We start from the raw sequence: 26297 nt of genomic DNA, 5'->3' as shown, positions 1-26297 counted from the left end.
CTGGCCACTGTTGTGGAGAGGATCTGCCTCCTTGTCCTCCACTATTCCAGTTGAGGTTCTGCGTCTCCTTAACTCCTGGCCTAGGGATGAGGAACTTGTCCCAGAGCTGTCAACTTACAGATTTGAAAATAATGGACCAGCCGCCTTGAAAATAAGGGATCAGCAGCCAAAATAAGGGATTTTCCCAACACAGGTATGTTCAACTTCTGAGCCCCTCCGAGCCAAAGGCAGAAAACCCAGCCAGCAGCCAAACGAAGCCTCAAGCGGTGGTTCCCACAGCGCAGCAACCTGGCAAAGGGGATGCAGCAAGGAAAACCACCGTCACCTCTCCGCTGGAAAGCGCTGAGCAAAGGCAAGTCCCCAGGCAACGTGGCTGATTTGATCGGCACAAGGCATGCAAGCTCCACCCCCCCCAGTCGTTCTTAGACTCCTTATTGGGTGAGCAACGCAGCCAAGCAACACAGTTGGAGCCTCCCTTCTCCCTGGCCAGCAGGGAGGGAGGGAGAGGAGCTGCTTCCTTTGAAACCCGGGAAATTTAAGGGACATCATCAATAAGGGGCAGCAGCGAGACACAGCGCTGGGATAAGGGACTTTCCCACCAAATAAGGGACAGTTGACAGCTATGCCCAGAAAAGTTGCTGGATTCTGACTCCTACCAGCCCCAGTTAACAAGGCTGGTGGTCAGGTGAAATCCAGCAACATCTGGAGGGCCACATGTTCTCTATCTCTGCCTTAAATCGTTCCCATCCTTAATTTGAAAATGAGGTGCTCACTGGTGCCTTTTGGCCAAGATAACTGGTTTCAATGCCCGGCTACTCTCTTGCTGAAAGGAAAAAGCAGTTTGCAAGTACCTAGTGGTTGGAGGATGGATGGCAGCTAACGGATTGAGATTGAATCCTGACAAGACAGAAGTACTGTTTTTTGGGGACGGGCTGATGTGGAGGACTCCCTGGTCCTGAATAGTAACTGTGCCCCTGAAAGACCAGGTGCTCAGCCTGGGGGTCATTTTGGACTCACAGCTGTTCATGGAGGCAGAGGTTAATTCTGTGTCCAGGATGGCTGTCTACCAGCTCCATCTGGTACACAGGCTGAGACCCTACCTACCCATGGACTGTCTTGCCAGAGTGGTGCATGCTCTGGTTATCTCCTGCTTGGACTACTGCAATGCGCTCTTTGTGGGGCTACCTTTGAAAGTGACCCGGAAACTACAACTAATCCAGAATGCGGCAGCTAGACTGGTGACTGGGAGTGGCTGCCGAGACCATGTAACACTGGTCCTGAAAGACCTACATTGGCTCCCAGTACATTTCTGAGCACAATTCAAAGTGTTGGTGCTGACCTTTAAAGCCCTAAACGGCCTCAGTCCTGTATACCTTAAGGAGTATCTCCACCCCCATCGTTCTGCCCGGACACTGAGGTCCAGCTCCAAAGGCCTTCCGGCGGTTCCCTCACTGTGAGAAGCCAAATTACAGGGAACCAGGCAGAGGGCCTTCTCGGTAGTGGCACCTGCCCTGTGGAACGCCCTTCCACCAGATGTCAAGGCAATAAGCAACTATTTTACTTTCAAAAGACAACTGAAGGCAGCCCTGTTTAGGGAAGTTTTTAATGTTTGATGCTGTATTGTTTTTAATATTTGGTTGGAAGCCGCCCAGAGTGGCTGGAGTATAAATAATAAATTATTATTATTAAGGAGTTGAGGAACACACTTTCACATTTTAGTGTCAACAGTTCCATTGGCCATGGAATCTTACTGAAGTGACTTGGTGGGTTCGAATTTGGTGGCATTGTATTGCAGTTTATCTACTCTTACCCGGTGGGCTTCCACCAGGGATTAGCATTGTATAATGTCTGCTCAACCCCACAGCCTTTCTGTTCTCCCACCCAATGCATCTTTTTCAATCAACATTTATATACAGCTTGATTATTTAAAAGAAACCTTCAAAGTGGTTTATGGAAATAATATACAATAAATTTATCAGTAAAAGCAGCTATTTCAAGTCTTTGTATTTCAAGTTTTGGTACTGGTATACACAGCCATAAACAACCTGGGACATGGCTACTCGAGAGACTGTCTGCCGTGTGGGCCAACTCTCATGTTAAGATCAGCTGCAGACGCTCTCTTGGTGGTGCTACCATTCCCTGAGGCTCAATACATGTGTGAGTGCCTTCTAGGTGGTAGCTCCCCAGCCTTGGAAATTCCTGCTGAGGTACAAATGGTTCCAGCACCATTAAATTTCCATCACCAGTTAAAGGACCAGTTTCTCGCACCAAGCCTTTGTTGGAATTTCAGCACCAGGTTTGGTTGATATGGTTGTAAGTAGGGCTGGATGATATCTAGTTTTCAATATTGTGATATATCTTGTATTTTGATTTTATTCTGTGAACTGCCCTGAGACCCCCAGGTATAGGGTGGTATTTACTACTACTACTACTACTACTGTAGTAATAATAATAATAATAATGTTGCTTGCTTTTAATACGCTGCCATTTTAAGTGCGCATGTTGTACAATTTCAAATGTATTTTAATTGCACCCTGCTCTGAAATTGCTCTGAGATGGAAAGTGGGTTTAAAAAGTTTCAAAAAATATTTTACGATCATTTAAAAATATATATATTTTTAAAAAATGCTTCTTCCCTTCTCCATGCCAGCAAACTGTCCACCCAGGTTTGAAGTCTAGCATTGCAAGCCAAATAGCCCTGAGCAGCACTTAAATCTGTTCTGTTGCCTGAATATGCTGGGCCTTTCGCTAGATGCCAAGCCACAGGTGGTTGACTAAATACGCTTAATTGGAAATATTCTTGTTCTGTCTCCAAACATATGAAGAACAAGGAAAAAAAGAGAATCTGACAGCCTCTGAGAACCTGAGTCTGAGGGGAGATAAAACTGAATTTATGTCTCCTTTTGCTCGCTGTCTTGCTATCTAAGCCTTCAGCGCGTTTTGCCAATACATTTTCCAGCTTATCCCAGCAACAACAGGGCCTAAAAACTTAGCCTTCTTAAAAAAGAAAGCTGCAATTCTCACAGGAGTTTGCAGAAAGCTGCCTCGGGGCTACATGCAGCCGGAGGGTGCTTTTCACAACCCACCTGTGGTGAAGATGCTGGCAACTCATGGTTTAATATCATCAGTAAAATTTAAACAGGGATAACTGTAATTACAGATAATCACAGGTGGAAGGGCACCACCTACAATTAGAAGGTTGGATTTTGACGGAATTGCCACAGTGATAAGATTCACTGGGGAAATGCGCGTGCGCGCGCTCTCTCTCTCTCTCGTTTTGTTTTGTTTTGCTTGCTCAGATACTAAACCTGATGGATTTTCTTCTCTGGATAGGATAATGACATTTTAAAACCAGATCTGATCCTTTCCAAAATTGGCAGCGTATCCTTGAAGCCTCAGTGGCCAGAACTGCTGAAAAACCCGTGTTCCTGGCCAGATTATTCAGCTACGGAGCAGCCTAGCTCTTGGGCAGAAGCTATACCCAGGCAAGGGTCCATGGCTGGTTTCACTGTTGGCTTGGAGTGGTCCATTCTGTCATCTTCTGGTGGTGGTCTGGGTTTTGCCAGTTGCCAGGGGACAGGACGGCCAAAGCAGAGTTCAGTGTCCTGAGAGACCAACGGTCAGGGGTAAGCAAACATGGTCCTGGAGGGCAGCAATGTAGAGGCTGCCTAGATGAATAAATAGCTGAGGGAATCCTATGGCAAGTGCAAGTGAGAGGCAGCCTAAGCAAACAGCTTGTCATGTGGCAAAGCTATTCCTGCACTCGACTATTTCAGACTGGGTGGGGGGGGGAGTGATGCAGCTTGGAAATTTTAGCCCATCTGGGCTCCATGATCTTAAGCTCTCCATGCCCTTTATAGATGGGGATGTGCCATGCTCAGTGCCAGATTTATGTACAGTGGTACCTCTGGTTACGAACTGGATCCATTCTGGAGCCCTGTATGCAACATGAGCAGAACGCAACCCATGTCTGCATGTGTGCTGGTCGCAATTCGCCGCTTCTGCACATGTGCATGACGTTATTTTGAGCGTCTGCGCATGTGCGAGTGGCGAAACCCAGAAGTAACCCTTTCCGGTACTTCCGGGTCGCCACGGGATGTAACCTGAAAAGATTTAACCTGAAGCAAACATAACAAGAGGTATGACTGTATAAGCTAAAGTTTTTGTCTTCTTGGTTTCTGAGCTTTGCCAGTCAGTTTTGCCATTTCAGTGTAGTCCGTCAGCTTGGTTTGCCATTCGTCTCTGGTCAGGACCTTGTCTTCTTTCCATCTCTGGGCTAGCAACATCCGTGCAGCTGTTGTTGCATACATAGAGATCTTTTTCTGCTCCTTTGGGATATTGGTGCCTACAATTCCTAATAAAAAAAGCTTCTGGGGTTGTTGTTTTTAACAAAAGTTATTTAAAACATTTTTTTTATTCATTATATATCATTTCCCGGAAAGCTTTTATTACCTTACAGGACCACCACATATGATAAAAGGTACCTTCTTTTTCTTTACATTTCCAGCAGGTATTTGTACTTGTTTTATACATTTTTGCTAGCTTACTAGGAGTCAAATACCGCCGGTACATCGTTTTCATATAATTCTCTTTCAGCGTGCAACATGCCGTGAATTTCAAATCTGTTTTTAAATAGAAATTCAGTCCAGCTCGCCATAGTGCTGAGCAGCAGCCTCTGTACCTGCTCAGTCTGTTGTCGAGATGCCAACTTTTGATGGGCAACATCAATGCCCCTGCTCTTGCTCTCTTTATGATTCCCCGCCCCTTTAACTTGGCTGCTTGAAAGGCTGCAAATAGAGAACACTTTCTAATAGAGCAACGGTATGTGGTCTGTGGACTAGGGGAACTAGGCTAGTCCCCTAAATGTTCCTAGTGAATTAGAGTATTAAAGTATTAAAGCCTGGCCCATCCTTCCTAAAGCCCAGGAAGCTTCTGCTCAGCTGGATCACATTCATCCAGTGCTTTACCAACTGCACTGGCTCCCGGTGGAGTACAGGCTCAGGTTTAAGGTGCTGGTTTTGAGCTTTAAAGCCCTATGCGGCCAGGACCCACATACCTACGGGACCGCCTCTCCTGGTATGCCCCACGGAGGACCTTAAGGTCCACAAATGACAACATTTTGGAGGTCCCAAGTCACAAGGTGGTTAGATTGGTCTCAACGAGGGCCAGGGACTTTTCAGTACTGGCCCCGAATTGATGGAACACTCTGTCACAAGAGACCAGGGCCCTGCGGGACTTGACATCTTTCCGCAGGGCCTGCAAGACAGAGCTGTTCCACCTGGCCTTTGGTTTGGACTCAGTCTGACCCTTATGTTTCCCTCCCCTTATGGTTTTGATCTATGGGCTACTTTTAAAATGAGGCTGCATTTTAACCTGTTTTTTAACCCCTCCCCCCAATTATGTTTTTACTGTAATTTTACTGGTGTTAGCTGCCCTGAGCCCGGCTCTGGCCGGGGAGGGCAGGGTATAAATAAAATTAATTAATTATTATTATTAGGGAGGCAGGCACGATTATCTGATGGGTCCAAGAGCCCTTCCGCTACTTTCCCAAAAACCAGCAGCAGGGCTCCAGCCGTCCTGTCCATTCTGCTGTGTGGTGCTCTGGATTCCAGCCTTAAATGTCCTGCCCTCGGTGTACCACTGGACTGGTAGAGGGGAGAAACATTGGATGACTGAATATTACAGATTACAAAAACTTCCTGTACAAAGAATGGTAGGGGTGTGTGTGAGAGAGAGATTCTACACCAGCCTTCTCCAAGACATGGTTGTTCTTTTGGGGTTTTTTGGTGTTTTTTTTAGCATTTCCTGCACCCCATTTAATTTTGCTGCCCACTGCCTTCAGTCTCAAGTGGTACAGCCCAGGAGCAGTTTTACCGTGCAACAAACTATTTCATATCCAGGATGCTTCAGACACAGCTCCACATGCCCGTAAACAGTGGCTGTCCCAAACAGTAGGATGATTATATTTGACTTCATATTCCATACGAGAAATCTTAGCTGGAAGGCTGAGATGAGGTCCTGCCAGAGTCTTGAGGAAGCTGTCCCAATGCTCCAATGAGCTGTTTTTTGGTCATGGGGTTCAAAGTGGTGTCCATGTTCCAGACAGCCACCTATCCAAGGAGCTAACCCAGGCATCCCCAAACCTGGTTTTCCAGATGTTTTGGGACTACAACTCCCCAGGGTGGTGTAGTGGTTAAGAGTGGTAGACTCGTAATCTGGGGAACCGGGTTCGCTTCCTCGCTCCTCCACATGCAGCTGCTGAGTGACCTTGGGCTAGTCACACTTCTTTGAAGTCTCTCAGCCCCACTCACCTCACAGAGTGTTTGTTGTGGAGGAGGAAGGGAAAGGAGATTGTTAGCCGCTTTGAAACTCCTTTGGGTAGTGATAAAGCGGGATATCAAATCCAAACTCTTCTTCTAGCTAACAGGACCAGTGGTGAGGGATGGTGGGAATTATAGAAGAGTTTGGATTTGATAACCCGCTGTATCACTACCCGAAGGAGTCTCAAAGCAGCTAACATTCTCCTTTCCCTTCCTCCCCCACAACAAACACTCTGTGAGGTGAGTGGGGCTGAGAGACTTCAGAGAAGTGTGACTAGCCCAAGGTCACCCAGCAGCTGAATGTGGAGGAGCAGAGACGCGAACCCGGTTCACCAGATTACGAGTCCACTGCTCTTAACCACTACACCACACTGTCTCTCAAAACATCTGGAGGGCCCAAAACATCTGGAGGGCCGAGTTGGGGGATCCCTGAGCTAACCAGACCCTGACCTGCTTATCTTCAGCAATGTGGTGGCCTCATGTGTTCTTCACACCATACCCTGGGAGCACTTTGTCTCCAAGGCCCATAGGCAAGTCAGTGACTCTTAATGGGCATCAAGGCAACGTGATGCACACAGCTTGCCATTTCATACACTACAGGTGCTCAGGTATGCTTTGAACCGCCTTGGCTCTTGAACTGGCAGGTGACATTGCTGCAGAGTAAATAAACACACCGTTACAACAGACGGAGTAGAGCGTTTGGCTGCGCAACTCCGGCGACGGCCGCTTGGCATGAGAAGAGCTGCACTACAAACACACTCTCCTGGTTTCGCCTGTGAAATGTCAGATCGTCCAAGAGCGACGGGGCCTGAGAAAAAGCAGCCCGGGGATGCTCCACTGCTTCCTTGGCCTTGCAGGGCTGTTGAAGTGTCAACCCACACCTCAGGATTTCATTCCCCTAAGAGGCACCAGCGGCCAATCGTGAGGCTGGCCGTCGGCCCGGCTTCTCTGACTGGCTGGCTGATGCTGCAGATAGGTCAGCCTCAGCTAGGAAGGGTCTCGAGCTCTTGTGATGACTAAGCCATTGGGACACAGGCTGAATCCCATTGCCAGACATGTTTTCTTCTCTACCCTTCCTAAATATAGGATGGGGAGGCATGCGTATGAATATGCCTTCTAGCATGCACATTCGATTGCACACTATCGGGGGGACGTGACAACTGGAGTTGGGATTCTGACAGGAGGCTGATCTGCACACAGATTAATTGAGCACATGCTGATTGAGCATAGCTGAGCAGATTCTTAAAGGGGGGGCATCACAGTGGGGGGTCACAGCTCACCTTTCACATGTAATGGGACCTTACTCTCAACATTTTTCTCTCTGTCTCTCCCTCTTTCTCTCTCTCTCTCTTTCTCTTGGCCTCCTTCCCAACCATCTCTTTGCTCAGTATCGATCATACCCACCAGCTGATCACCCCCTAGTCATTTAGCTCTCAACGGGAGCCGATTGGCTGGATAATTAATTTGCTGCCTAATTAACTCACTTTGAGATGAAACCCCCTCCCCATTCCAATCCCACATCGTCTGTGGTTTCACTTGCATCTGCCCACATAAGCTCGAAAATAATATTTCAAACTCCGATCTGCCAGCGCTTAATATTTACAGCTTTGGGGTTTGCCAGTTCTGTGTTTCATAGCCTTTCTTTCCTTCCCTGCTCCCACTGTCCTTCAGCATTTCTGTCTCACGCCTTCTGCCTCGGGGGGACACAGCCGGGCTGCGAATCCCTTGAACACGCTTGTGTAAGGCGTTGCCTACGCTTCTTGCTGTGACATTGTAGGAGGCAGGAGGCAAGGCTGTGAAGTATGGAATAGCGCGACGCTCGGAGACCAAACGCCAAAGATGTCCCCCCACATCCTTTGCAGGCGTTGTTTACGCAGCTCGTGGTTAAAATACGGAACTGGCTCCCATGGGAGGCAGTGATGGCCACCAATCTAGGCAGCTTTAAAAGATAGATAGATAGAGGAAATCTAGGGTCGCAGGTGGCCCTGTGGGTTAAACCACAGAGCCTAGGGCTTGCCAATCAGAAGGTCGGTGGTTCGAATCCCTGCGACGGGGTGAGCTCCCGTTGCTCGGTCCCTGCTCCTGCCAACCTAGCAGTTCGAAAGCACCTCAAAGTGCATGTAGATAAATAGGTGGGTGGGAAGGTAAACGGTGTTTCCGTGCGCTGCTCTGGTTCGCCAGAAGCGGCTTAGTCATGCTGGCCACATGACCTAGAAGCTGTACGCCGGCTCCCTCAGCCAATAAAGCAAGATAAGCGCCGCAACCCCAGAGTCGGCCACGACTGGACCTAATGGTCAGGGGTCCCTTTACCTTTACCTTTACCTAGATAGAGGAAAAGGCTATTGGAGGCGGCTAGCTGTGATGGCTGTTTTCTGCCTCCACAGCTGGATACAGGAATGTTTCTGAATACCAGTTGCTGGAAACTGCAGGAGGGAAGAGTGGTCTTGTCCTGAGATCCTGTTTGCAGGTTTCCCACTGGCCTCTGGTTGGCCACTATGAGAACAGTATGCTGGATTAGATGGGCCACTGGTTTCCAGCAACTGATACTGGGAAGCATTTTGTGGCAGCAGAGGCATAGCCATCATGGCTGATAGCCTTCCCTCCATCAATTTGCCCTATCCTCTTTTGACGCCAGTCCAGGCCCCACCCATCTCTGCCTCCAGCCATGCTCACTGGTAGATAGACCTTGACCACTCGCTGACTGCTGCATTACGGCTCAGGAACGCAATACCTCAAGGGCTACCTCTTTCCCTATGAACCTACCTGGACCCTGAGATCATCTTCTGAGGCCCTCCTTCGTGTGCCTCCTCCTCGAGAGGTGCAGAGGGTGGCAACATGAGAGCGGGGCCTTCTCTGCAGTGGCTCCCCGTCTGTGGAATGCTCTCCCCAGGGAAGTCCGCCTGGCGCCTTCATTATATACCTTTAGGCGCCAGGCAAAAATGTTCCTTTTGAACCCGGCTTTTGGTTGACCTGATTGACATCCTATGCCTTTTAAAAATATGGTTCTTTTTTGCGGGTGGGGGTGTGTTATTGGGTTTTTGTTTTTGTTTTTATTTTATATATTGTGAGCTTTTCTGTGAACCACCCTGAGACCTCCAGGTATAGGCTGGTGTATAGATTCAATAAATAAATAAGATAATTTGGCCTTTGGGTGGGAGGGGAGGGCAGAAAGGTAGCCCACCCCTTTTCCAGCCTATCATTCTCTTTCCGACAGCAGCTGTCCAGCTGACTGCTGTGGAAGCTCACCTCCTGGCCATGAACATGATGCGTGCCCTCCCAACATTTCCCCAATGAAAATGGGGACATTCTGTTCTACATCAGGAAGCTTCTCTCATGTTTGATCTTGCTGCAAACATATATGTTATTTCCCCCAAATAATTTTTATTATTTTTTCCCCAAATATCTTAAACACAGCGCAGCTTAACAATATTATTCTCCTTTCAATCTATATCTTATCCGAATTAACTTCCTTCCACCCTCTTCTGGCTTCTCTACATTGCTCTTACTTAAGCGTGATTACTACATATACATTCTATAAATGTCTATAATTCCTTAATAAATTTTTGTATTATACTTTAGACATGCATTCCTTATTATATTACAGCATTACATCTTGTGGTTGCAAACATATGCACATATAACTGTACACCTGTCACCTTGAGGCAATTCCAACCTCTCAGCCTAACCAACCTCACAGGATTGTTTCAACGAGAAAGTGTGCAAGGGAAGGGATCATGTACAAAACCTTCAACAGATCAATGGAATGAAATAATTTTTTTGCTGTAAGCTGCCTTGAGTCCCTGTCAGGAAAAAAGGTGGGAAATAATAATAATAATAATAATAATAATAATAATAATAATAATAGAAACTGTGAGGACAATCAGGAGAATATCAGAGTAAATCCTGTTGAACTCAGCGGGACTTAGTTCTGAGTAAAAATGCTTAGGATGGCAGTGTAAAAATGCTTAGGATGGCAGTGTAAAAATGCTTAGGATGGCAGTTTCACCCCAGGAGGGAGAAAGGTTGTTTTCTGCTGCTCCAGAGAAGCGGGCACGGAGCAATGGCTCCAAACTACAAGAAAGAAGATTGCACCTAAACATTAGGAAGAACTTCCTGACAGTAAGAGCTGTTCGACAGTGGAATTTGCTGCCAAGGAGTGTGGTGGAGTCTCCTTCTTTGGAGGTCTTTAAGCAGAGGCTTGACAACCATATGTCAGGAGTGCTCTGATGGTGTTTCCTGCTTGGCAGGGGGTTGGACTCGATGGCCCTTGTGGTCTCTTCCAACTCTATGATTCTATGATTCTAAGGCTGCACAGTCCCTGTTATCTGGGAGTAAGCTTCATTGAATACAGTGGGACTTACTTCTGAGTAGACGGTGTATGGCGCCATTTAAAGGAGTAAACACCCCATGTGTTTCTTTAAAAAATGTCTGGCTGATGAGGCATGAAAGAATTTAGAGTGGATTGATGACATTTTCCTTCAAAATTATAGGAAGCTTCACCATTTCCTTCATTTGGTGCAGGGAAATTTTATTTTCAGTACAAACAGGTCTCTGTTTTTGCACCCCCACAGCCCACCACTTTAAATTTTTCTCTGACATGTGGAGGGGAGGAAAAACCGGGATGTTCCGGGATCAAATCAGAAACTGGGATGGCTTCTGTAATTCCTGAACTGTTCCTGGAAAACAGAGACACTCGGAAGGGTGTGCATGATGGACAGCCATGTTGTTTGTTTACCACCCTCTGATTCTCAGAAAAACATCTTTCCTCTGGACACAGTGTTTCATGTTAAGTACCATGGACAATGAACACCGGCTGGTCCTTGGGGGGTGTTCCCTGCTTCTGTGAGGCCGTTCTGTGATTTTCAGCACTTGTTCTCATAAATGACAGGTGCATTCTGTGTTTGCGTCTCAGGTACAAAGGAGCAGCTTCCTGAAATCCCTTTTTTTTTTTTTAGTTGGTTGGTTGTTTCTTTTTACATGAGATGCTGCGGATGGAATCTGGGGCCTCCTACATGAAAGGAGTGTTCTCTGCCAACACGACAATCCTCCCCCCCCCCCACTCCACCTTACCTCTCACATGGGGATAATTGCACTTACTGATTGTTCCAACAAGACGTCTTTAAGGTACAGAAGAGACTTGTGGGAGGAACCGGCCGTCTTAAGCTTGTTACTTAGGAAGCACTGCTCATCGTTAACCAGACTCGCAATTTTCATTCTCTGTTTCCCAGAAGGTTCTTTTTTTCAAATTCCCTACTTCCTGGGGTTATGCGTATTATCTCTCGTGTGTGTGTGTGTTTTTTAAGGAAAGGAATTGTCTAATGCGCACTCGTACGGCTGGGAGAAAATTAGCAGTTGGATCTGAACGTAACCTAAAAGGTCAAAGGCCAGAGGGCAAACAATACAGCCTGATACTGAAATCACTCGAGGGTAGATAGGGAGGGGCAAATCTAGTCGATTTCGGTTTCCCTGTTTCTCATTTTTCCAGTCTTAAGTTGAGTTGAACACATTTCCACATCTGTTTGTGAATTCTCCCCGCAAAAAAACACAACCTCCTATTTAAAATCCTTTGGCATTTTAGGGCAAATTTCTCCCGATATACACATTTTTTGTATGCAACTCTGGTTTAGAGCGCACATTTCTTCAAAGCAATTCCTCCTAATATAATGGTTTGGTGTGTTTTTCTAAAAGTTCCTTTCACTAACAGATGTGTTTCTATGCGTACGTTACTCTAGCACAGGCATAGGCAAGCTCCAGATTTTTTGGGACTACAACTCCCATCATCCCTAGCTAACAGGACCAGTGGTCAGGGATGATGGGAATTGTAGTCCCAAAACATTTGGAGGACCAAGTTTGCCTATGCCTGCTCCAGCATATGCATCTACACACACATTACCATAACTTGGCTGGAGAATTGCATTGCAATCTTTGGAGAAGTGCAAAATTTGAAGCGCGGCTTGTTTTGCAGATCGTTTCAGAAAGTGCAAATCTGGTAGGTTTGCCTTTAAAGGTGAACCAAATTGATATCCCCCCCCCCTCAACCCTAATGGGATGTGCTTTGAATACAGAACATGTGCTTTGAATACAGAATGTCCCAGGTCCATTTATTTATTTATTACATTTGTACCCTCGTACCTATGGGACCGCCTCTCCCAGTATGCCCCATGGAGAGCCTCAAGGTCCATAAATAGCAACACCCTAATGGTTCCGGGCCCTAAGGAAGTTAGATTAGCTTCAACCAGAGCCAGGACCTTTTCAACACTGGTGGAACGCTCTGCCTCATGAGACCAGGGCCCTGCAGGATCTGATTTCTTTCCGCAGGGCCTGTAAGACAGAGTTGTTCCGCCTGGCCTTTGGCTCTTCTTTCTTTTTCCTTTCTCCTGTGATGGGGCTGCATTTTAATGTTTCAGTATTTTAATGTTGTATTTTAATCTTGTTTTTAAGTTGTATTCATTCAACTAGTTTTTATTATTGCTTGTTAGCCGCCCTGAGTCCGGCCTTGGCTAAGCAGGGCCAGCCTGTTGGGTACCAGCAAATGTGCCCCCCTCACGCTCCAAGACAAGGGGCATAGCACCTATAAGGTAAAGGTAAAGGTACCCCTGCCCGTACGGGCCAGTCTTGACAGACTCTAGGGTTGTGCGCTCATCTCACTCTAGAGGCCGGGAGCCAGCGCTGTCCGCAGACACTTCCGGGTCACGTGGCCAGCGTGACAAGCTGCATCTGGCGAGCCAGCACAGCACACAGAATGCCGTTTACCTTCCCGCTGGTAAGCGGTCCCTATTTATCTACTTGCACCTGGAGGTGCTTTCGAACTGCTAGGTTGGCAGGCGCTGGGACCAAACGACGGTAGCGCACCCCGCCGCGGGGATTCGAACCGCCGACCTTTCGATCGGCAAGTCCTAGGCGCTGAGGCTTTTACCCACAGCGCCACCCGCGTCCCTGGCATAGCACCTAAGGGTGGCCAAATTACTGCACAAAATCTCACAAGCCCCTCTCCTCCTTTGGAATGAAAATACAACAATAATAAAATTAAATAGCTCAGTTGTTACAGCATGAGATTCTTAATCTTGGGATCGTGGGTTCAAGCAAACAAATTGGGCAAACAGATTCCTGCATTGCAGGGAGTTGGACTAGATCAGTGTTTCTCCAATTGTTTTTGGACTACAAGTCCTATCATCCCTGACCATTGGTCCTGCTGGCTAGGGATGATGGGAGTTGTAGTCCAAAAACAGCTGGAGACCCAAGTTTGGGAAACCCTGGATTAGATTATTTTTGGGGTCCCTTCCAACTCCACCATTCTGTGATTCTGTGAAATAAAGTCAACACTTTGCTGCCCTTTCATGACCTCTAAAACCAGCTGCCTGAGGTGGCGCCCTCATTCTGCCACAGTTTTTGTTACTCAGTGGTCGCTCCTATGCCCTGGAATTGCCATGCTTTGTTCATTCCCTTATAGCAGAGCGTCCGTATGAAGTTGTTGTTAGCCCATTGAATCCTGGCTTAGTGGTTTAACTAGGCCACAGCCTAGCTGGTTGCCAACATTCCTCAAATGAAAATAGGGACATATTCCACATCAAGTGTCCCTCTTCCACCCCCTGCTCTACAGATGCTGTGGCCAATCGCATCAAGCCAGAGCCAAGTTATTCTGGGGCATTGTGGGGAAATGCCTCACAGTTGTCTGCTGCAAAAATTGTTGTGGTGCCACCACTAGTAAGTCCATGGAAAGGGGATGCTGATGTCAGGGACGTGCTGATACCAGGGGAGCCTATCAGATAGCATTTTGCTGAGCTGGTCCTGGCAAACAGATCACGAGCAGAGTGTATAATCTTTTTATTTTATTGCTTTTTTTATCCACTGTTCAGTTCTAGTCTGTTTTTCTTTTCTGTATGGACCTTAATACTACCAGACATTGCCTTGAGTTGCGAAATAGGGTGAGGAGAGAACTTACTAATGAACCCATGAACGTTGAATTTTTATTTGGACTGCCTTGACAAAAATCAAGACAATTGGCGAACCCTATTACATAGTCCTATTCTTGGATTTTGCCTGTGTCATCAACTTACAGCTTCACCACAATCATTATAGCCTCTGTGGTTAGGAAGGATTCATCACCCACGATACCTCAGGCTAGCTGTCAAGAGGCAAGAGACCTTTGTGTTTTACCCAGGATGCTTGCTCTCGAGATCACTTGATGCAGAGGTCACCCCCACACAGCCAGGGTGTGCAGAGAAAAATCATCCACAGCCAGTCCTTTCAGTGCAAGATCAAATCGAGGGATGGGGAATTTGTAGTCTTGCAGATATTGTTGGAAATGCTGGCTGGGGCTGATGGGAAACAGAGTTCAGTAAAATCTGGAGTTCCCAATCCATGGGAATCTACAGTATTGGAAACCATGGAGAAATGTTGGAGGGAATAATAATAATAATAATAATAATAATAATAATAATAATAATAATAATAATGTCGTACCTCGGAAGTCGAATGCCTTGCGATGCGAACGTTTTGGCTCCTGAACGCTGCAAACCCGGAAGTGAGTGTTTCCAGTTTGCAAAAGTTTTTTGGAAGCTGAACATCTGACAGGGCTTCCGCGGCTCCTGATTGACTGCAGGAGCTTCCTGCAGCCAATCGGAAGCCGTGTCTTGGTTTCCGAACATTTTGGAAGTCAAACGGACTTTCAGAACTGATTCCATTCGACTTCCAAGGTACGGCTATATAGGGAAATGTTTGATCTTTTACTGTGCTTAATTATTTTAGTTTGTTGGAAGCTGCGCAGAGTGACTAGGCAACTCACTCAGATGGGTAGCAAACAAACAAACAAACAAACAAACAAACAATTACTGCTACTACTGTTATCCTGCAATAGCTACCACTTCCCCCTCTACGACATGTGGCCAACCTACTACTACTCCAGACTCAACCAAAATCCTTTCCATAAAGATCCTGATTGGGACCTGCAGTACTCCCTGCTACTGCACTCACCTCCTCACTTACTGAACGAAGAACAATATCAAGTTGTCTGCTGTGCTCTCTGGAAGCACAGGCATTGATTGCTGTTGGACCAGTTGGAAACTTTTTTATTGAACTGGTTGGGCAAAGGTTTTCCGGTGATTGCCTTTTGTTGTTGTTGTTGAAGTTCTAACATGATAACAACAGCTGCGAAATAAGAACTTTGATCACGGACAGGTCTGACAGCTATGCAAATTACAGAAACAAATTAGTCCACCGTTACTGCAAAATAATGAAAACAACTTTTTCGGCGGCAAAGAAGTTTCAAGGCCCAAGTCCAGTCCCTCGAAGGGACTATATAAAGGAAGCCAGCCGGATCACATGGCAGATATACTCTTTGGTTCTTGTGGCAAGCAAGATGGCGGCCATGGGCAGGAATTGCCACCCTTTGTGTTCCTCTTCCTGTTTGGAGTTGCCTGCAGTTATAGCAATTGACCAGTAGGAGGCACTTTGCTAAACTGCTAGCTGTGCCCCTGACTGTTGCAAGGTAGCGGGGCAGCGGGGAAAAGCAGCCTTTTATAAAAAACGACATCACAATGAGATAAAAAGAGTGTGCTGCCACATATACATTGATCATGTCTGGATGGTCATATCTTGACTTAAAAAGTTGAGGTATGAGCAAAGGCCTTTGGTTACAAATGCAAGCCATTTGCTCCTCTTTTTCACAAAGCAGGTGAACAAACCGGGAAGTCTGGAACAAACTATTCATTACCTTCAGTTTCCTGTTTCTTTCCTGAACCAGAAAACAATGGCTAACAGCTTTGAAAAAGCCAGCATATGAAGTCATAGATTCATAAAATCATAGAATTGAATGAACCTAGCAGTTTGAAAGCATCCCAATGCAAGTAGATAAATACGATACAATACGATACGTAGATACGATAATCTTTATTGTCATTGTCCCATACAGAATAACGAAATTAAAAAAAATCTACATCAGACATTCAAAAACCCACAAGCCTGCTATCCCTGCTATCCCAGCCTAGTTAGCCCCTAAAAACTCTGATACCCCATAATTGAATACAATATACTCAAGGTATAAAGACTACCTAAAAGGTAAAGGGACCCCTGACCATTAGGTCCAGTTGTGGCCGACTCTGGGATTGCGGCGCTCATCTTGCTTTATTGGCCGACAGCTTCTGGGTCATGTGGCCAGCATGACTAAGCCACTTCTGGCGAACCAGAGCAGCACACGGAAACGCCGTTTACCTTCCCGCCGGAGTGGTACCTATTTATCTACTTGCACTTTGTGCTTTCGAACTGCTAGGTTGGCAGGAGCAGGGACCGAACAACAGGAGCTCACCCTGTCGCGGGGATTCGAACCGCTGACCTTCTGATCGGCAAGTCCTAGGCTCTGTGGTTTAACCCACAGCACCACCCATGTCCCCAAAAAAGACTACCTTACACTGCGTTTAAAACCAAAATCGTATTTGGAATAAAACTGTTTCTCAGGCGGCTAGTCCTAGACTTTATAACCCTGTACCTTCTTCCAGAATGCAGAAGCTGAAAGAGATTATTTCCGGGGTGCGCACTATCCTGCACTATCTCTGTTGCTTTCTTATGGCACCTGGAAGCATAGATTTGATCCAAGGTGGGAAGAGTGCACCCAATTATTCTTTCCGCAGTCTTTACAACCCTGGACAGCATTGTTTTTCCCCTGACTGTGCAGCTCCCAAACCACACACACAGACCATAAGTTAATACACTCTCAACAGTACAATGGTAAAATGCCATCAACAGATCCTTTGAGAGATTATTTTTCCGGAGGATTCTCGGAAAATAGGCCAGCCCCCTGCAATGCAGGAATCTCAACTAGATTGATCATACAAGACAGGTAGCCATCCAATCTCTGCTTTAAGTGTTGGTGCTGACCTTTAAAGCCCTAAACGGCCTCGGCCCAGTATACCTGAAGGAGCGTCTCCACCCCCATTGTTCTGCCCGGACGCTGAGGTCCAGTGCCGAGGGCCTTCTGGCGGTTCCCTCATTGCGAGAAGCAAAGCTACAGGGAACCAGGCAGAGGGCCTTCTCGGTAGTGGCGCCCTCCCTGTGGAATGCCCTCCCATCAGATGTCAAAGAGATAAACAACTACCTGACATTCAGAAGACATCTTAAGGCAGCCCTGTTCAGGGAAGTTTTTAATGTGTGACATCGTAGTATATTTGTGGTCTTTGTGGAAGCTGCCCAGAGCGGCTGGGGAAACCCAGCCAGATGGGCGGGGTACACATAATAAATTATTATTTTTTTTTTATTATTATTATTATTATTATTATTATTATTAAAAATATCCAATGAAGGAGAGTCCACAACCTCCTAAGGAAGACCACTGCACTGCTGAACAGCTCTTACTGTCAGAAAGTTCTTCCTGATGTCAGAATCTTATTGTTCATGGGTCCTTCTGGGCCATTCGACCTCATGCTTTCTGTTTTATTTGTTATTATTTTAATGTACAAATGAATATACTTCTGCCCACCTAGGGAGTCCCCTAAGTATGCAGAAACCACTTTATATATTTTTGGCCCCGTTTCATTTCCAAACAGCATCACTAAAGTATGGTATTAGAGAGAGAACAAGTGGGGACTTGCCACAAAACGTTGCTTTTTCGGATTAGGAAGCCGTGACCCTACAGATGTTGTCCTCAACATTTCATTGGCATAGACAATGAAGACTCTTGAGGCGCCTTGAAGACAAATGGATTTGTTCTGGAATGAATGTTCATAGACTACAGTCCACTTCATTAGATACATCTGCTGAAGTGGACTCTAGCCCATAAAAGCTTATGCCATAATTACTGACTTACTATTGGTAGTTTCCCAGTTGAAACGAAATTGCAAACGATATCTAGCGGATATCTTGGTTGTTGGCTTCCGCTGCGAAGAGAGAATCAAAGGGACTGCCTAAGTGATGGAAAGAGGAGCTTGGTTGGTAGAGCATGAGGCTCTTAATCGCATGGGTCGTGGGTTTGAGCCCCATGTTGGGCAAAAGTTTCTTGCATTGCAGGGAATTATACTAGATGACCCTCGTGTTTCCTTCAATTCTATTCTTCTATGCTTCCGTGAAAGGCTTGTTCAAATCCTGACTTATTAAGCCAAAAGTAAATTTGAGATGTGTTTTAAAATGTTAATTTATTTTATAATGTATTTTTTTAATTGCTGATTTTATTTATATTTTAAAGCATTTTTTAGGTCAGCTTGTCAGATTTTATGGGCAATTTTAATGTATCTTTAATATTTTATGTAATCTTCTTATAGGTTTTGTTGATTAATAAATCCTGTTAAATTAAATAAATCAATAAGAAGAGGATACAATTATCTGGACATTCCCAGTGGCATTCTTAGCTTCATGTAATGTTTGGCAATATTTAACCACAGTCACGGAACAGGCTGACAATTCACTGGCCAATCCTCTTTGCACCCTATGGTAGCTTAGTAATTATTTTCATTTGTCCCATTGTCACAAGCCACACTTGTCTGCACAAAAGCCACACTCTGCGCACGCGAGGTGCAATTTGTCCCCACGCCCCATTTCATATCAATTAAAGATGCACTCCTTTATTATTCATATGTTTATTAATTAAATCCATGGATCATCTTTCCTCCCCCATAAGGATTTCCCAAGGTAGTTCACCGTTCAGATATGAAATACATCCAAGATTAAAACCGGCTCCGTGATGCAAGCAACAAAGGCAACAAAACACAAAAATAGCACCAGACAGCAGACGAGGTCAAAATCGTAATAATATTAGGCAGCCTTAAGAACAACCAGATGAAAATCCAACAATTGCTTTTAACCACCTTCAAATGTCCTGTGGGATAAAAGCTGCTTTTATAAAAACTGGGAGGGATGCAACCTAATGAGTCTCCTAAGGGAAGGAGTTTGCCATAATGGGTACCAGAACAAACAAATAAAGCCCAGAGCACTTAATTTTCCCTTTCACCAGCTTCTCTTGCTCTCATTCCAGGTGTAAGAGGTTGCCTGGTCTCACATCACCTTGGGAAGAGGCCAAGTGGTCATGTTTGATTCAGACACTAACCATTAACCTGAGGACAGCAACAAATGGCCAGGAGAATGGCATTTGTGGTTTGTAGTAGGGCCATACCTTTGTGGTGTGTTCCGGCGCTGTGAATTAACAGTGCACTCTGCATAATGCAACCCCCAACCCGCTCCTCCCTGTCTTCCCTTTGTTTAGTGGGGAAAACCTCCCTGCTGCAGGCTTGTGTTAACAGCCCTGTCAGCGAGTGATATAAAACCCTCCTTTTCAATGTGCATTCATGATGATAGGTGAACATGATGATATTGCGGCTGTTATACACCATCTCTCTGTGATTACTGTTCACACCTGCACATAGGTGCCAATTCCCCGGGACCCTGGGGGCCCAGGCACCCACAAAATTCCCCATGAAGGGGCTGGGAGCCCGCAAGTTTTGGTCTATGCTGCAATGGCACCCACGGCTCCAGGCACCCATGGTCGCGGGACCCAGCTGGTGCTCCTTCGCTTGCAAAAACCTTTTGAGTGGATGTAGTGCTTTGTTACCATTCAGTGCATGTCCTTTAAGTTCCTCCTGAAATCCTGCAAGTTTTCATACCACAAATGTTTGTTGCTGTTGTTTTGCGTTGGTTGTGCCCCGCCAGTGAGGCAGTAGCGTTGGGGAAGCATCACAGGGCAATTACTAAAGCAAAATGATGTGTGGATGATCCAGGATAAATCCACCACAAATGTACTATTACTGCATCAATGACATGTTGCAAGACACCCACCCGCCACACTGTAATCAGTCTAGGAGGACCTAAATACCCACAGGGTAGAAATTAAGTACGTGGGTGCTTTTATTTATCATAGAAATGCTTCCCACCCCTTATCCTCTCCCCTTCCTCATATTTTGTTTAATCCTAGCAAAGAAGGAAATTATATGGCTTGGGAACGGGAAGTGATAGACAAATTAGTGGAAGGTTTTAACCTCAGATGATTAACCTCTTTCCAGCCCGCTCCTCTTTGCTGTCCATCATCCGTTCCCAGTGGAGAGTCGCTAGCTAGACATCTTTGCATCATTATCTCCTGTGTCATTTTTCTGGGTGTTGAACATTCCTTTCCCGCCGATGCCATGAGGTCGGCTGTCGTGAAAATTGGCGAGTGTTGCTAGAGCAGCCTCCGCCACTGGAGGACTAGCCTTAGCTGTGGTCCAAAACATCTCAAGGGCACCACCTTGGCAATGGCTGGTGGCCTCGCCTCTTCCTATGTTTGGCTCTTGTTCTGCTCATAGCTGTCAACTTTCCCCTTTTCTTGCGAGGAATCCTATTCGGAATTAGGGAATTTCCCTTTAAAAAAGGATAAACGTTGACAGCTATGGTTCTGCTTTCTGCAAAGAGGTATTAACCACGTAATTCAGGCAGCTGATAATGGTTTTTCTTCCCCTCACAGCAAAGTCACATGGCCACAGAGCCATGGACCAAGTCCTTCAGCCAATCAACGTAGCTTCTCTTTAGAGTTGTTACCAGGGTAGAGATAGGTTTGGCTCCGGAAAGTTTTGACGGGTTGTGAAATCCAACCTGAAAATGAGAGGACAGGACTCATTCAGTGTTAATAAGATAGATGCACACTGGTAAGCATTGGTTGGGCAGACTAAATCACCAGCTGTGTTTGGGGTCAATAGATCTTTAAACCATGGGTGCATATATTCACACCTTGTCAGTAGCAGCATGGCAGCTCTTCCAACATGGCAGCTCCCAGACCCTGGTGTCAGCACCTGGCAGCCTTGGGCAACGAACTGCCAGGGCCCCAACCACCTGCCAGCCCCCCCCCTGCTGATGCAGCGAACACCCCCCCCCCATTTTCCTGACCCAGCACTCAGAACGGCACCAGGCCGCTGGCTCTAGCTACTTTTTATATTATTGTTGTTTCACACAATGCCCCTTGCATAATATTTCTCCAAGGTGTTAACGGAGGAATCCGAGGGCTCCCTTGGGCAAAAAACAAAGACACCAATCAGGACAATTTGGAGCAAAACAGCAGCCTGTAGGCTTGGCCTTTATTGGAAACTCTTGCGACAGGACTCCCACCCACAACAGGATGAAGCAAGATGGAAGCCCAGAACAAAAGAAGACCCCAACTTTTATTAGTTACTAATCCCCCAAGCTACACCCCTAGAACTACATCATGACTACATCATTGATACATCACAAAAAGGAGGGGTTGCGGGAGGGGTTTGTGGAGGTAACCTGAGTATTTTGTCACCTGGCTGGTTCCTCCTTTCCCCCTCCTCATGAGTACTTTCCAGGTGACAAAGGGAAGCTTGCAGTTTCCTGCCCCCAGAGGGAAGAGCTGATCATTGTCCTTTGTTCCATTCTGTGCCGAATCCACTCCCATATGCAAGTTCTTTGTGACCTTGATGGTCTTCTGTCTAAGACCATCAGGGTTGGCATAACAACTGGGCAGGGCTCCTGTGTACATGCTGGTATGCTCAAGGGATTATGGCCATCCTGTATCAAACCTATCCCCTTTGATAGTCCTTTCTTCATGGAGCAAAGTAAAAGTGGACCGGTGTAAATCTGATGTACGGTTGATTTACTATGAATTTATAACAGAAACGTCACATATGTCGTGTGTGAGTGTGTGTGTCATGTTGGTACAAACTGAATGATTGGGGGGGGGGGGAATTCCCTGCAACAGTTGCACTGTGGAAAACTCAAAAGGTGGCTGGGATGCAGGTGCCCAGTGCGAAGTTGAAGCATTGCCTCACCAGCCAGGTAAGCCTGCCAGGCCTCACCGATGGAGGAAACTATGGCCGGGGGCCACTGGCATTTATTTATTTACCGTATTTTTCGCTCTATAAGACGCACCAGACCATAAGACGCACCTAGTTTTTGGAGGAGGAAAACAAGAAAAAAAATATTCTGAATCTCAGAAGCCAAAACAGCAAGAGGGATTGCTGTGCAGCGAAAGCAGCAATCCCTCTTGCTGTTCTGGCTTCTGGGGTAGCCTCGCAGCCTGCATTTGCTCCATAAGACGCACACACATTTCCCCTTACTTTTTAGGAGGGAAAAAGTGAGTCTTATAGAGCAAAAAATACGGTATTTAGAAAACGCCCCCTCGTTGCTTTGCATTCCAAAGCATCTCAGAACCATGCGCCAAATAGAAATCGATACAGTGACATTAATAAGAAACATTTCAAAAGCCGTATTAAATTAACAGTGTACTGTTCATATAATAAATACCTGTGTTCATGCGCCCATCCAAAATCCCAACCTGCTCACTTTGTACGGGAGAGGCAGCTGGCCAGACCCTCCCCAAATCATGCAGCTTAGGGACTCAGAAGAAACATTTCCTGTCCACCTGGGGCAACACACAACCGTCTCTCTCCTCACCCCTGCCACACATATCTGAAGGAAGCAAATTATGTGGATGGGTGGGAGAAAGAATTAATGTGGTTCCTTTCCTTCCATGTTTTCTTTGGGGGGGGAGTGTGATGGTGGTGGTTGCTTGGTTTGTTTTGCTTCCTTCAGATGTTATTTGCAGCTGCTCAAGAGCAGACATACCAAAATGGCTTCCACACTGCTGCCTAGGGTTGCCATATTTCAAAAAGTATTTTGTTTTTGTTAAGAAACCCACCAAAATTGTTGAGTTTTCTTTGGGAACAAACCCAAGTTGTTTGGGAAACCTCCCCCAAAATAGTAATTTTAATAGTGATTTGGAGCTGTTTCCACTGCTTTTCCCATTGTGCATTATGCTTTTCCCATACATCCGGTTTTCCCTGACATTTTGCTGCTTCAGCAAAATCCCCCCCCCCCCCCGACACCACCACCACCACCACCACCAAATCTTTATTACGGTCATAGATCAGCATAAGGAAGGAGGGGTACAATCATTTAAAATCTTTTTTTAAAAGTTCTAAAAAAACTAAAAGGAGTTAAAACAGAAAGTATATGTAAAAGTCTATAAGAATCCTAAAGAAGCTAAGTGAGTCTAGAAGAATGGCAGGTGAAGATGATGGACTGCGCAGAAACCAGAGAGATTGGAGTAAATTCATTCAATATATAGACAATTATTGTAAACATATAAAAAAAACTAGCAGGACTGCAATAAATCTTGCAGCGTTTATTAGAAGAATTTTTTTACATTTGATTAAAGTTTAAAAATATATTGGAATAAATGTAGAATTGTGATGATATAAATGTGGAGAAATACGACGTAAGCATGTGAAAACCAAATGATGAGACGGAGGGAAGTCGAGTGGCTCAGCGGAGCTAAAAGTTATGTAAAAAGGAATAAGATGTTATGTGAATGTTAAAAATGGAAAATATCTCTATCTCTACCTCTATAATCTATCTATCTATCTATCTATCTATCTATCTATCTATCTATCTGTCATCTATCGTCTATCTATCTATCTATCTATCTATCTATCTATCTATCTATATCATCTATCTATATAAAACAAGCTAAGCGAGTCTAAAAGAAGGGTTAGGAACATTAGGCAAGAGTGAAAGTTCGTAAAAAGTTAGTATATATAAGACTGTAGCTATCAGCCTACAGAGCACTCCAATACGAGTGCTCATTATATCTAGTTTGTGGCACAGGTCATCATCCGACAGATTTTGAGCACTGTTGTGCAGAATCTGGCAACGTTGCATGTAGTAGCAGGGTTGGTATCTGAAAGCAGCAGGGAGGTATAGAATTGTCCTGTGTGCCCTGGGTACTTACACAGTAATAATAATAATAAAATTTTGTTATTTATATCCCACCTTCCCCAGCCTAAGCCTGGCTCAGAGCGGCTAACAATGGTAAAAATAACACAGTTTACATAAAATCATAATCAAATAATTGAAATACATTCTACATTCATGGTAAGATGAGGCTAGTTCAAATGTCTCTCTAATAAAGACATTGGAGAAGCACATACTCTGTTGCTTCTACTTGTCCAGAGTCACAGGGGCATTGTGACTCCATCGTGACCCTGGCACCATTTTTACACCCGAAAGCCAGGGCGTATCGGGAATTTTCCTGACATACGCCAAACCTACTGCTACCAAAATGGTGCCACCTATGCACCAAAGGGGAGGTATCAGCAGGCTTGGTGGGGGAACCACCAGTTTTATAGAATAGAATCACAGAATTGCAGAGTTGGACCAGTTTCCAAGGGCCATCTAGTCCAACCCCCTGCAACGCAGTGGTCTCCCATCCAATTAGAAACTACACCAGACCCTGCTTAGCTTTGCAAATATGGTAGCAGTTTTCTGGATGCACCACTACGCTCCACATAACCTGCAGAGGTTAAAAGGAAACCCCAGAGCATCCCAGTGAGGGACTGAGCATGCTCAGTGGGCACAGAATGCTGACTGACTGTTGGGAGGGATGGAATTAAAAATTGGTGGTGAGGAGGAATGGAATTGGGTCGGGGGAGCATGGCTGGCTGGCACTCTCGGCAGGAGCATTCCAGGCTGCAATGTTTTGTAGCAAGTCCCCCTTCTGCAAATCTATTCTACAGGTGACTTGACAGCCATTCCATCTCCTCTCCTCTGATTACCGAGTTATCAGCTTCTCCACTAAATTCCGGGAAGGGAAAGCCAGTAAAATGTGTTGGAGACCAGTGTAAGTTTGTAAAATCGATTTGCCCTGAAGTGAGAGCAAGAACCCTAAAGTGGGATCTGAATGACCCTGCATCTGTAGAAATATTTTGGAGAGATAGAGCACTGGGTTTTTAAATTTTCATTTCTGGGGACATTTTTTTTTGAAGACACATGTTTTGCTAGGTTCTAAGAGAAACGTTTCACCAAGAACAACAGCAAGGCTGTGTGTGTGTGTGTGTGTGTGTGAATGTGGTATGATTTCCAGACACTCACTGTAATTTCCCCCGTCTCCAAATGTGGATTTAAACCACCCCTTTGTCAACATAATTTGCGGTTAAAGAAACATGGGGTGACGCTCTTCCCCTGCGTGTTAACTCGTTTCATGTGACTGAGTGGATGTAATTTTTGCAAGAAGAGAACCACACGGGGTGGCGATTATTCTGGATTAATTCATGTGGGCTAAGAGTGTGATCTTGCGTGCCCAAATTAACTCAAATTATTTAGTTACCTTTGCTGAAAGATCTTACGAACTTAGAAAAAATGCATCAGAATACGAGCCTGTTAAATACAAATTCAACAGATATCAAATATGAATTAATTTTTGGATGTTGGTTAAAGAGTGAGCTGGTATTCTTTACTTGCTTGGGTGGAAGATATGACATTTCGTGACATCAGGGGGCCAGATACATAGTCGGTACATTGTGCATCCGACAAACTAGGCTTTTGCCTTCATAATCTCAAGCTGCAATAGATATATCGGTTTCTTAGCTTTCGCAGCCAGAACTCTTTGTTATATTTGCTAAAACAGACTAAAACAGCTGCTCTTCTGGCAGGTGACCAGAGAATGAAGGGAAAAGTGGGTGTGACAAATAGGGAGGGGGGGTAGAAAGGATGACTGGGGAGAAGAGCAGTGAAGGAGGACGATGGTGGGGGGTGAGAGATCAACTGGGAATGAGGAGGTGGCTCAAGGGGCAATGGGCTTGACCTCTGTGGCACTCCTGTATGGGGGGGGGATAGGAGGGTAGGGCAGTATACCTGAAGGAGCGCCTCCACCTCTATCATTCAGCCCAGACACTGAGGTCCAGCGCCGAGGGCCTTCTGGTGGTTCCCTCACTGCGAGAAGTGAGGTTACAGGGAACCAGGCAGAGGGCCTTCTTGGTAGTGGCGCCCACCCTGTGGAGTGCCCTCCCATCAGATGTCAAGGAAATAAACCACTATCTGACTTTTAGGAGACATCTGAAAGCAGCTCTGTATTGGGAAGTTTGCAATGTTTGATGTTTTATTGTGCTTTTAATATCCTTTTGGGAGCTGCCCAAAGCGGCTGGGGAAACCCAGCCAGATGGGCGGGGTACCTCAGGTTAAGAACTTAATTCATTCTGGAGGTCCATTCTTAACACGAAACTGTTCTTAACCTGA

General features: G+C 45.7%; 1 protein-coding gene across 2 annotated transcripts in view; it reads left to right on the top strand.

The window, feature by feature from the left end:
- Positions 1–26297, top strand: part of LRRC4B (leucine rich repeat containing 4B) — a 146778-nt gene that overhangs the window by 48974 nt on the left and 71507 nt on the right. The window lies entirely within an intron of this gene.

Source organism: Podarcis cretensis (assembly GCF_951804945.1).
Source record: "Podarcis cretensis genome assembly, chromosome: 13".
Classification (NCBI taxonomy): domain Eukaryota; kingdom Metazoa; phylum Chordata; class Lepidosauria; order Squamata; family Lacertidae; genus Podarcis; species Podarcis cretensis.
Note: the sequence above shows the minus strand (reverse complement) of the source record. Positions and strands in the feature narration are given on the sequence as shown.